The 11,369-nt window shown below is 48.1% G+C and overlaps 1 protein-coding gene across 1 annotated transcript in view; it reads left to right on the top strand.

The window, feature by feature from the left end:
• The window catches only part of FANCM (FA complementation group M), a 176,710-nt gene that overhangs the window by 89,787 nt on the left and 75,554 nt on the right, over nt 1–11,369 (top strand). The gene's annotated exons all lie outside the window — the stretch shown is intronic.

Below are 11,369 nucleotides of genomic sequence, written 5' to 3'. Positions count from 1 at the left end.
TCCCACCCTGTTCCATAGTTGCCAATGGGCCATCATTTCCAGGGACAGGCCAAGGGGGAGAGTTATTTATTTATTTATTTACAGTTTCTTCTATAGCGCAGCGTATTCCGTTGCACTTTACAACAGAGATAAAACAAACTGGGTGGTAATAAACCGACATAGAGGTAGGAGGGCCCGGCTCGCAAGCTTCTATCAAACCTTGTAAAGAGAACAAGTGTCAGTATCATGTTCTAGAGCCAGCCTAGCTAGAATCTGGTTGCTATGGGAAACACCTTTGCGTGTCCTTTTTTAGAATTGTCCCTGAAGGTGTCACGGTTTATCAGAACATGTCTGATGTCATGTTAGATGTGATTCTCACTAAGCATACATTGAGTACAGAAGATACATAAATGTACTTTATAATAAAATGTATCAGACATGATAACGGTGATGTCAGGGCTCAAAGCCGCATGTGGCGGTATCCTGTGTAACGCATTCAGATGCCTTAGGACAGTGGTCTCCAATCTTTTTTGGGGCGTGAGCTACTCGAGACAACATAATCCGCCTGAAGAGCTACTAAAGTAAAAAAAAAAAAAAAATCTGCCTAATAAACGAAAAATGCCCTTTACACATTATGCCGCCCACTGTAATGCCCGACACATTATGCCACATACTGCAATGCCCCAGACACAATATGCCACACACTGCAATGTCCAATATGCCGCATACATACCTCCCAACACTGGAGTTAGAGAAGGGACATCTTCCTGAAATTAGGGGGCATGACCTACTACCGTGGTACTCCTGCGAGGTCATGTCCCCCATTTTTTCTGCTATGGTGGCATGGGGGATATATATCTCTGGAGTCTGGGGTAATCAAATCAATACTTCATTGTGTTGAAAAACTTCTCTAAGGACCATAGAGACATTTTTCAAAACAATACAGTATTGATCAGATTACTATGTCGCCCCATCACCTCTCCGTACTCCCATCACCCTTGCACATCTCTGTCCACCCTGCACCCCTTCAGCCCCCATCCCCCTTGCACCTCTCTTTCCCCCCTGCACTTCTCCATCACCTCTCCATCCCCTAGTAACCCTTGCATGTCTCTGTTCACCCATAACTCCTTCACCTCTCTGTACCTCCTGCACCTCTCTGTCCCCCTGTACCTTTCCGTCCCCCTCACCAACCTTGCACCTTTCATTATCTAAATTCTAAAAACATAAAATAAATGCTCCTCAAAACGTATTTAACTTGTATGGTACAACACACATACATATATATACACACAGCACATGCATACACACACATAGAATACATACATATATACATGCATAAATGCACACATATATAGAACACAGACATACACATGTGACACCAAACATGTAGTGCACACACTTACAGTGACAGAGGGAGGATGCCCTGCAGCTGTCATTGATGCCTGTCTGCTGGTCTGGGCAGCGGCTGTTTTAACCCTGCCTACCCCTCCCTCCCTGCAGCTTATCAGTGCATCGGTATATTGCACTGAGCCACTGGTACTGTAGTGTTATAGCCACTCTGTGAACTTATTATATTTATGTCAGGGTTGCCGACCCTCCCGGAATTTGCGGGAGTCTCCCGAAAATCGGGTCCTTCCTCCCGGCCCCCGGAAGGGTGGGCAACCCTCCCGGAATCAGGGGGACCCCCACAGAGCCCCCCGATCGCGGCATTTATATGCTGCAACCCGCGGGTCTCAGGGGAGGGGGCGGAGCTAAAACGGCACAATCGTGTCGTTTTAGCCCCGCCCCCTCCATGGATATCAGTTATTTAGTACACTAGGTGATTCATCGTGCCCTACGGGCGCTCTCCACACCGTCGTAAGGGGCTGCGCCCCCTTAATTTGTGAACGTTTGTATATGAGAAATATGGTTAGAATTGTATTAAAGATGCCCTGTATTGCAACTTAGGTGTCCGCGAATCGCGGGAGGGGGGGTCGCGGAAGGTGCCGCGAATTGCAGGAGGGGGGGTCGCGGGGGGTGCCGCGAATTGCAGGAGGGGGGGTCGCGGGGGGTGCCACGAATTGCAGGAGGGGGGGTCGCGGGGGGTGCCGCGAATTGCAGGAGGGGGGGTTGTGGGGGGGTGGATGCTGCGAATCGCGGGAGGGGAGGGATTGCAGAGAATCGCGGGAGGGGGGTTGCGGGGTGGGTTGCCGCAAATCGCGGGAGGGGGGTTGTGGCGAATCATGGTAGGGGGGGTCGCGGGGGGCGTGCCGTGAATCACGGGAGGGGGGGGTCACGGGGTGGGGTGCCGAGAATCGCGGGGGGGGTGTGTGTGTGCCGTGAATCGCGGGAGTGGGGGTTGCGGGGGGGGGTGTGACGCGAATCGCCACAAGAAAAAATCAACACAGAAAGGTCAACACATGTAAATGTTGACATAAGTGTGGCACTTCATTGGTGTCCATGTCGACACATGAGAATGAATATGAAGACATTCAAAAATAGAAAAAAAAAACTTCAAAAACTCATGTCAACCTTTTTCATTGTCGACCATAGCCATGTCAGTGTTTTCCATGTGCAATTTAATTCTGGAGCTGCCGCGAATCGTGGGGGGGTGCCGCGAATTGCGGGAGGGGGGGTCGCGGGGGTGGGTGCCGCGAATCGCGGGAGGGGGGGTTACGGGGCGGGGGTTGCGGCGAATCATGGGAGGGGGGGTCGCGGGGGTGTGCCATGAATCACGGGAGGGGGGGTCACGGGGTGGGGTGCCGAGAATCGCGGGGGAGGTGTGTGTGTGTGTGTGCCGTGAATCGCGGGAGTGGGGGTTGTGGGGGGGGGTGTGACGCAAATCGCCACAAGAAAAAATCAACACAGAAAGGTCAACACATGTAAATGTTGACATAAGTGTGGCACTTCATTGGTGTCCATGTCGACACATGAGAATGAATATGAAAACATTCAAAAAATGAAAAAAAAAACTTCAAAAACTCATGTCAACCTTTTTCATTGTCGACCATAGCCATGTCAGTGTTTTCCATGTGCAATTTAATTCTGGAGCTGCCGCGAATTGCGGGAGGGGGGGGGGTCGCGGGGTTGGCTGCCGCGAATCGCGGGAGGGCGGGGTTCACAGGGGTTCCGGTGGGGGGTTGCCGCGAATTGCAGGAGGTGGGGGGTCACAGGGGGTGCCACGAATCGCGGGAGGGGGGGTTGCGGGGGGTGTGACGCGAATCGCCACAAGAAAAAATCAACACAGAAAGGTCAACACATGTAAATGTTGACATAAGTGTGCCACTTCATTGGTGTCCATGTTGACACATGACAATGAATATGAAAACATTCAAAAAATGAAATAAATCTTCAAAAACTCATGTCAACCTTTTTCATTGTCGACCATAGCCGTGCCAGTGTTTTGCATGTGCCATTTAATCCTGGGGCTGCCGCGAATCGCGGGGGGTGCCGCGATTTGCGGGAGGGGGGGGTTGCGGGGGGTGGGTGCCGCGAATCGCGGGAGAGCGGGGTTCATGGGGGTTCCGGTGGGGGGTTGCCGCGAATTGCGGGAGGGGGGGGGGGGTCGCGGGGGGGGGGGTGCCGGGGTGCCGCGAATCGCCGGAGGGGGGGTTGCGGGGGGTGTGACGCGAATCGCCACAAGAAAAAAATCAACACAGAAAGGTCAACACATGTAAATGTTGACATAAGTGTGCCACTTCATTGGTGTCCATGTCGACACATGACAATGAATATGAAAAAATTAAAAAAATTAAAAATAAATCTTCAAAAACTCATGTCAACCTTTTTCATTGTCGACCATAGCCATGTCAGTGTTTTGCATGTGCCATTTAATCCTGGGGCTGCTGCGAATTGCGGGGGGGGGGTCGGTGCCGCGAATCGCGGGAGGGGGGTCGCAGGGGGGGTGCCGCCAATCGTGCAAGGGGGGGTCGCGGGGGGGTTCTTTTTGCCGCGAATCGCGGGAGGGAGGTCGCGGGGGGGGGGTGTTTTTTCCGTGAATCGGAGGGGGGGGTGTCACGGGGGAGGGTTTGCCGCGATTCGCGGGAGGGGGGGGTCGCGGGTGGTGGTTATGCCGCGAATTGCGGGAGGGGTCGTGGGGGGTTCTTTTTGCAGCGATTCGCGGGAGGGGGGGTCGCGGGGGTGTTTTTGCTGCGAATCGCGGTAGGGGGGTCGCGGGGGAGCGGGTGTTTTTGCCGCGAATCGCGGGAGGGGGGGGCGCACGGGGGGGGGGGGGGGGGTTTTGCCGCAAATCGCGGGAGGGGGGCGCTCACCTGGTGGCTGTGGAGTAGCAGTGCTGGGCAACATGGGAAGGCAGTGGGTGTCTGGCACTGTCTGTGGGCTCACTGGGCTGGTTCTCTGTCACATACCTCCCAACATGACCCTCTCCAGGAGGGACACAATGCTCTGTTTCTAGACTTCCCCTTAATGTATGATTGCCATCACCTGTTTTAAACAGGTTAATTTCTCAGAAAGGTGTTCAGCACAGATGAAGGCAATCACACATTAAGTGGAAAGCCCAGGAACAGAGCGTTATAGACACAGACACCCACTTTGAGTGACAGATGTAGCCAAATATATAGGAGATTTCCCGTAATGGGGGCGGGGCTTAATGACGTCACGGTTAAGCCCCGCCCCCAAAAATCGTAATGAAAGATTCCTCTCCGGGCTTCTCCCGGAGAGGATTTTCAGAAAGTCGGCAACCCTGATTTATGTGTCTTGTCCAAGCTACTACTCACTACATACCCAATAAGTAAAGCTGATAGTGTGTGTTAAGCCTCTCGCCTCTTGCTGCGGGGTAGCGGAGTGTCCGGGCACCGTAGCCTGTGGGGGGAGCAGAGTAGCTGTGGGGAAGCGTAGTGCCCGGGGAGCAGAGATGACTGGACGGGCGGGGGACAGACGCTAGAGGTAATATTTCACCTCTAGCATCTGATAGTAAGCATAGCGCTGCAGCGCTACCCGGAAGTGCCGGGAGCGCCAAGCGCTGTGCACCCTGTCAGGCGCTAGAGGTGATAGCGTCTGACTGTCTCAGGTGAAGGCGGCGGTGGGCGATGGAGGGACGGGCAGGCGGGCGCAGAGTGGTCAAGCCACCCGGATCGCTACAGCGAGCTACCAGTAGCTCGCGAGCGACGGGTTGGCGACCACTGCCTTAGGAGATGCTTGTTTTAGAACCTGCTGCTCATCTACAGAATTTTGGAGCGAGGTGGCGCTCGCTGGTACTAACAAGTGTTTGCAAAATGCGGAGGGGGACCCGGTATTGCACGGTTAGAATGGAACATCCATTATGTGGGATGGATATAGTAATATTCTTCAAACACCTCACACTCACATACAGGGCCATCTCTAATTCCATTGCTCCTTATATCTCTAACCTCATCTCCATTCATACACCCTCCCGCCCTTTACGGTCGGCTGCTGACTGTGCTCTCTCCTCCAACCTGATCACTGCTTCCCACGCTAGAGTACAGGACTTTGCCTGTGCTGCACCCCTTCAGTGGAACGCACTCCCTCGCTCCATTAGACTGTCCCCGACCTTGCAAAGCTTCAAACGGGCACTGAAAACTCACCTATTCATCAAAGCCTACCCTTCCACTGCATAAACCAGCTGGTTCTCCGACCCCTTGCCTGTTTACATCCTGCTATCTAACCACCACCCACTTGCTTGCACCTCTTGTAATCTGTCTGTCTCCCCTTCCTACTAGATTGTAAGCTCCTCCGAGCAGGGCCCTCTTCCCTCCTGTCATCAAAACCCTCTTCTCTTCACATGTCACTCACAGCTCTCCTATACTCAAACACTCAGTGACCGTCTTTGTCCACATACTCATCTCCATCATTGGCCACCAGCCCCTAGTAGTACATTCATCGAGTCCTCACTACTTACATTTAAGCTGTAATGTGTATTGAACTGTGGCGCTCTTTACCTGTACTCCCTTTCTGTTATTTATGTACTGTAATGTTAAGTTTGTCTCCCTGTACTGTTCCTTTGTACGGCGCTGCAAAACACTAGTGGCGCCTTATAAATAAAATTATAATAATAATAGTAGTAATATCCCTGTGTATGGTTTCTAGTGGGACAGTAATGTCTCATTTTTGTGGTGCTATTGAGCTGTCTGAATTGAAGAGTGTAAATATTTGGGACAATCCGTGGCGGTAAGGGTGCTGAATGATGTCCCGACAGTCGGGATTCCGACTGTCAGTTACAGTCAGGATTTTGATATCCGTGTACTGACAGGGGCTGTTCTCCCTTGTGGGGGTCCACAATCCCCATAGAGGGAGAATAGAACCTGTGGCAAGCTCAGTGAGCCCACAAGAGGGTCTCTGTGCTTGCCCCCCTTTCGGCGTACTGTCAGTTAGTATTCCAATACCGGTATAATGTCCACCATAATACCTACTGTCTGAGCCGTATACCACACCTGGTGGTAATTTGAACTTGAGTTGTATTTTGATCTGGTAAACTTCCACATAAGCTCCCCATTTCTTCACAAAAAATACTACCCCTTTTTCAATATAAATACACACACACACACACACACACACACAACTACTCCTCGCCTCTAAAAGGTGAAGTACCATCAGTGACCACTAGAGGCCAGTTGACAACCAAATTACTCCTTTACTCCAGAAAGTGAAAGCCATATTGCAGGGACACTGATCTGTTCCAAACTTGCTGGTTGTGGAGAGAGGGAGCTGTGAAGAAGGCGTTTGGAGGTCGGAGCAGATAGGGCCTGGGGGTGGGGTGGAGAGTTTTTGGGCTTAAAACTGTCACGGCTCAAAGCGAAAGTGCATTGCAGAAGCCTCAGTTTGACGGGCTTTTAAATAGTCATGATATACATGGGATACTGCCAACTTCCATTCATTGAAAGTGGCTGAGGATTTGGGTATCTAAAGACCGGATCACACTAGTCATTTGCCATTTGAGCTTCTTTCAGCTCCGTCACCTAGTGTGTATGGCAGGTTGATGAGCGCTCCCACATCATCGTTGGCACCGCCCGTCATCCTGTTTGATCCTACTATGAGTGATTTTCAATGCTGGCCATACACGCTGCACAAACACAACACACCCATTGTGCATGGACCCTAACACCGAAGTAATAGAATGTTTGGTTCCCAAACTATCAGGAGGGCTTTCCAAGCATCTAGAGCCTTGCCCAACCTCCACCTGAAAACTCAACAAATAAGTAGTTAGACCATCGGGGATGTGGACACAATATTGGCGAATCTCTAAAGATCGGACATAATGACGAGACTTCAAATACATATATATAGATAGATAGATAGATAGATATAGATATAGATATATATATATATATATATATATATATATATATATATATATATATATATATATCTTCTCCACTTATTCACATTTCCCCATTACATGCTCACTCCTCATCGACCATTTATAATTATTTATGTTTTTAAATTTTCTAGACGTCATCATAGCGTCAAACAAAAGTTTTTCTAAAAACTCTACATATATCTTCCAAAGTTCAATAAAATCGGTATGTATATATCATTATCCATACCACTAATTACTAGAAATGAAGACAAACATTTAAAGGGCTTTATATATATATATATATATATATATATATATATATATTTTTTTTTTATTTGTCATAGAGTCAATTACCCCTGAGGAAGTCGTACAGCGACGAAACGCGTTGGGTCCCGACTCATCTGTAATTCATGTACCATAAATGTACCATCAATACTGTCTGACATTGACTACAATATGTTTTAATAAAATCATTTTACAAGTTGTAAAAATTTGTACCCACTGTTGTATAACACACTAAGGTAGAGGTTCTTATTCAGCGCTCTCTATATACACTTCTTGTTTTTTATCTATCGATACTGTCCTCCACTAACAGGGAGGTCTTATAGAGTAGCTGCTTACAATAGCGCAAACAAAGGTCATATATATATATATTTTTTTCCTTAATCTCAGTGAAAGCTGCTAATCGGGGGGAAATAGATCTTTTATTTAATGAGATGCCCTTTGGACACCTGAGTTTTTATATCTTGAATTCTCAAGAGACTGTGTCAAAATCTTAATTTCCCCAGAGGGGAACATAAGGTGAGGAATACGGGTTTCGCTGTAGGTGCTTATTGATGAACATCTAGGTAAAATAGATGGTTATTCTAAACCAGAAGAAAAGGTTTTACCTCCGCACACAAAAAAAAGTATCCGCAATAGGATTTGAAAACGACATAGTAGATATTCGGAGAACTTTGTTGCATGGATTGCAGAGATATACTGGTAGTTCCTAACGCTACATGATAAGAGCATTCACTGGGTCATGTAATTATTGGCACAACTGTAAGTTTGTCTCTAACAAATGGTTCTGTACAATTGACGGTTGACTAATGTCCACCGTCGGCTCCAAGATGACAAGTGGAGGTCTTAAGGTGCCCATACATGGTGCCATAGCACCCGTGCGTTTTGTACTAAATTGCATCGCACCCGTGCATTTTGGCTGCGATGCGATCCGTGGGCAGTACAATAAGTATGTGCAGCACATACTTTTTGTACTGTGCGCTGCGATGACCGCGGGAGCACGCATCGCATCACATCGCATCGGATCGCACCGTGTATGGGGGCCATTATCCTAACCCCTGCCCCAATCCAAAGGTCCCCATACACGGGCTCCCGTGGGCATCGTATCGCACAGTACAAAAAGTATGTGCTGCACATACTTTTTGTAATGCCCGCGGATCGCATCGCATGCAAAACGCACGCATGTGACGCGATCCACCCGATAACACGTTGCATTGCACACTGCTTATCGCAGCATGTATGGGGGACCTTAACCCTAATCATTACCAGCGGAGTGTGTCAGGATTCTGACTGTCGAGATGCTGACTACATCCCATCCTACCCCTATAAGTAAAATAAAATATGGAAGGGAGTCCCGAAGATGCTTATGGTAACTCTGACAAAGCTACAGTCACCCTGCCAGGGGTGGGATTAATGGTCTGTAATTCCTTCTCTGTTCTCTCATGAGATCAATATTCACGTTCTTGACGTCTACATTTGGAGCTGTGTGGTATAAATGTAGCACCAGAGGACCTTATACTTGTTCACTCGCACAGGCAAATTCCTTCTCAAATGGACAAAACCATGTGCACTGCAGGTGGGGCAGATGTAACATGTGCAGAGAGAGTTAGATTTGGGTGGGGTTTTACTTCAAAGTGAGATCTATATTGCAGTGTAAAAATAAAACAGTCAGTATCTTCCAACCCCACTGAGAGATCCTCCTCCATCTTAGCGACCAAAGCACCTGTTAGTCAGTTTGGCCTCCCACCTGAGCAGTTGCTGGTCCTGCAGTGTGATGTTTGAGCTGTGCGGAGCTCGCATTACTCTTGAGGTCCTATCAGTGAGCACCTGCTTTACCATCCAACTTTTAGTTGGCATAGCCAGCGAGCAATGTGTGACTGAATGTGCCAGGTCATAAGGGGAACCAACATCATTTCCAGCAGTTCCCAAGTGGTACGTATTATTTCCACAAATTAACATCTGAAAGTATAAAAACTTTTTAATACCCATTACACACAGAAAAGCAAATTACCGGGTTAAACATTTCTACCAGGTAATTTGCGGTTTAACACGGGTCCTTTTTCTTGTGTGAAATGGTCAACCCAAGTCACAATTCCTTGGTCTTCAACCCGGGGAAAATAGCCATGTTGGAGACTTGGGAATTTTAACCCAGGTTGTACATTTCACACAGAAGAAATACCCGTGTTAATCAGAAAATTACTGGGTGGAAATGTTTAACCCTGTAATTTGATTTTCTGTATGGAAGGGGTGGGGGGGGGGGGGGCAGTCTGGGACCTGCATTTGCCGAGTATAAGCCAGATTTAGGGACCGTTCTGTCTGAAAGTGGTTAGACTACAAACTGTCTACAACTCTTCCCAACATGCAATTCATGGTCACAGAGGGTACTTCTCGGTTAGTATTTATATTGATTGTTTTGCATTGATTGTCTATGGCTGACAAAGAATACACTTTTAAAACAGAATTGATGCAAACAGAAAATAGACACAATAAAAAACAAAAAAAAAATCCCTCCAGTCTTAGAAAACAGTATATATAAATTAACAGGCAATGTATTATAGGCTGGTCCGAGCACCCGAGGCATAATTATCTGGGCATTGATTATTGAATGGGGACCAGTATTAATACACAGACTATGTGGATGTGTGACTTTCAGATGTCCGTCCAGAACTGTGCAGTTGTCTCCATGGCTTGGGCAGTCTGTTCAGTGCTTTGCATCTCACATACAACTTTGACCGCAGTTTGGAACAAGATTTGTTGCTTTGAAATCAATAAAAAATTTGTTTTTCCTCAATGTAGCAAAAAAGTAAAACTCAGTGAGTCTTAAGGCCCCCATCCACTAGGGCGATGTATCACATGCGGTACCTTGCATGCAGTACACCACCATCTCACCCGGCAGCTGCCGGGCTGCAGGATCGCATGTAATAAATGGCATGTGGTCCTTTTGCATGCATGTATCTTACATGATCCTAGCAAGGGCTTCAGGCTGATCCCGTAGGATCTGCTACTGTGATGCGGGGCATACTGGAACGGGATACAGTAATTTGGTGTACTGCATGTTGGTCGACAAGCATTGGGTTGACACCGTTAGGTTGACATGGTTCTAGGTCGACAGGTCATTAGGTTGACACAATCATTAGGTCAACAGTCAAAAGGTCGACATGGGGTTTTTCACAGTTTTTTGAGCCGACATGTGCCTAGGGTGCGGTGGGAGAATAAAATAGTGTGCCGAACGCAGCAAGGCACTGTGCCCGAAGCATGGCGAGCGAAGCAGTGCACTGGAAATGGTATCCATGTCGACTGTGTCGACATTCGGGTAAAAAAACCCTGAAAAACCCCATGTCAACCTTTTGATTGTCGACCTAATGCTTGTGTCGACCTGTTGACCTAAACCCATGTTGACCTTGTCCCATGTCAACCTAGAAACATGTCGACCTAACGGTGTTGACATAATGTTTGTCGCCAAACATGCTGTAGACTGATCCCAACCCACTGGAACGTGCCTCACGTCAGAAATGCAGGAAAATAACACGTGATTTGTCACTTTCCGTGTGATCCATCGCAGCAATGCGTCGGAATCGGATATAAAGTGGTCACATGGCACTAGAGGATGGCCGCCTTTACACCATAGATAATGAGAACTATTCATCTTAGAATGATTTGAGTAACTCTACAAAGGAATCTTCCAGTTCGGGAAAGCTTTTCCGTTCTCCCCCATGACTGTCACTAACAATTCTTCCCGCTGAAAGCTACCGTATATTCCTGGCAAATTAGTACCGATATGATCAAATGTATATAGATTAAAAGCGCTCATGAGAACAGTCCTCTGTACTATTTTATGTGAGGACTTCTACAC

The sequence above is a fragment of the Crinia signifera genome, chromosome 12, assembly GCF_055691185.1.
Source record: "Crinia signifera chromosome 12, ASM5569118v1, whole genome shotgun sequence".
In the NCBI taxonomy this organism is placed as follows: domain Eukaryota; kingdom Metazoa; phylum Chordata; class Amphibia; order Anura; family Myobatrachidae; genus Crinia; species Crinia signifera.
The sequence above is the reverse complement of the archived record's forward strand: the minus strand, read 5'-3'. Positions and strand labels throughout refer to the sequence as shown.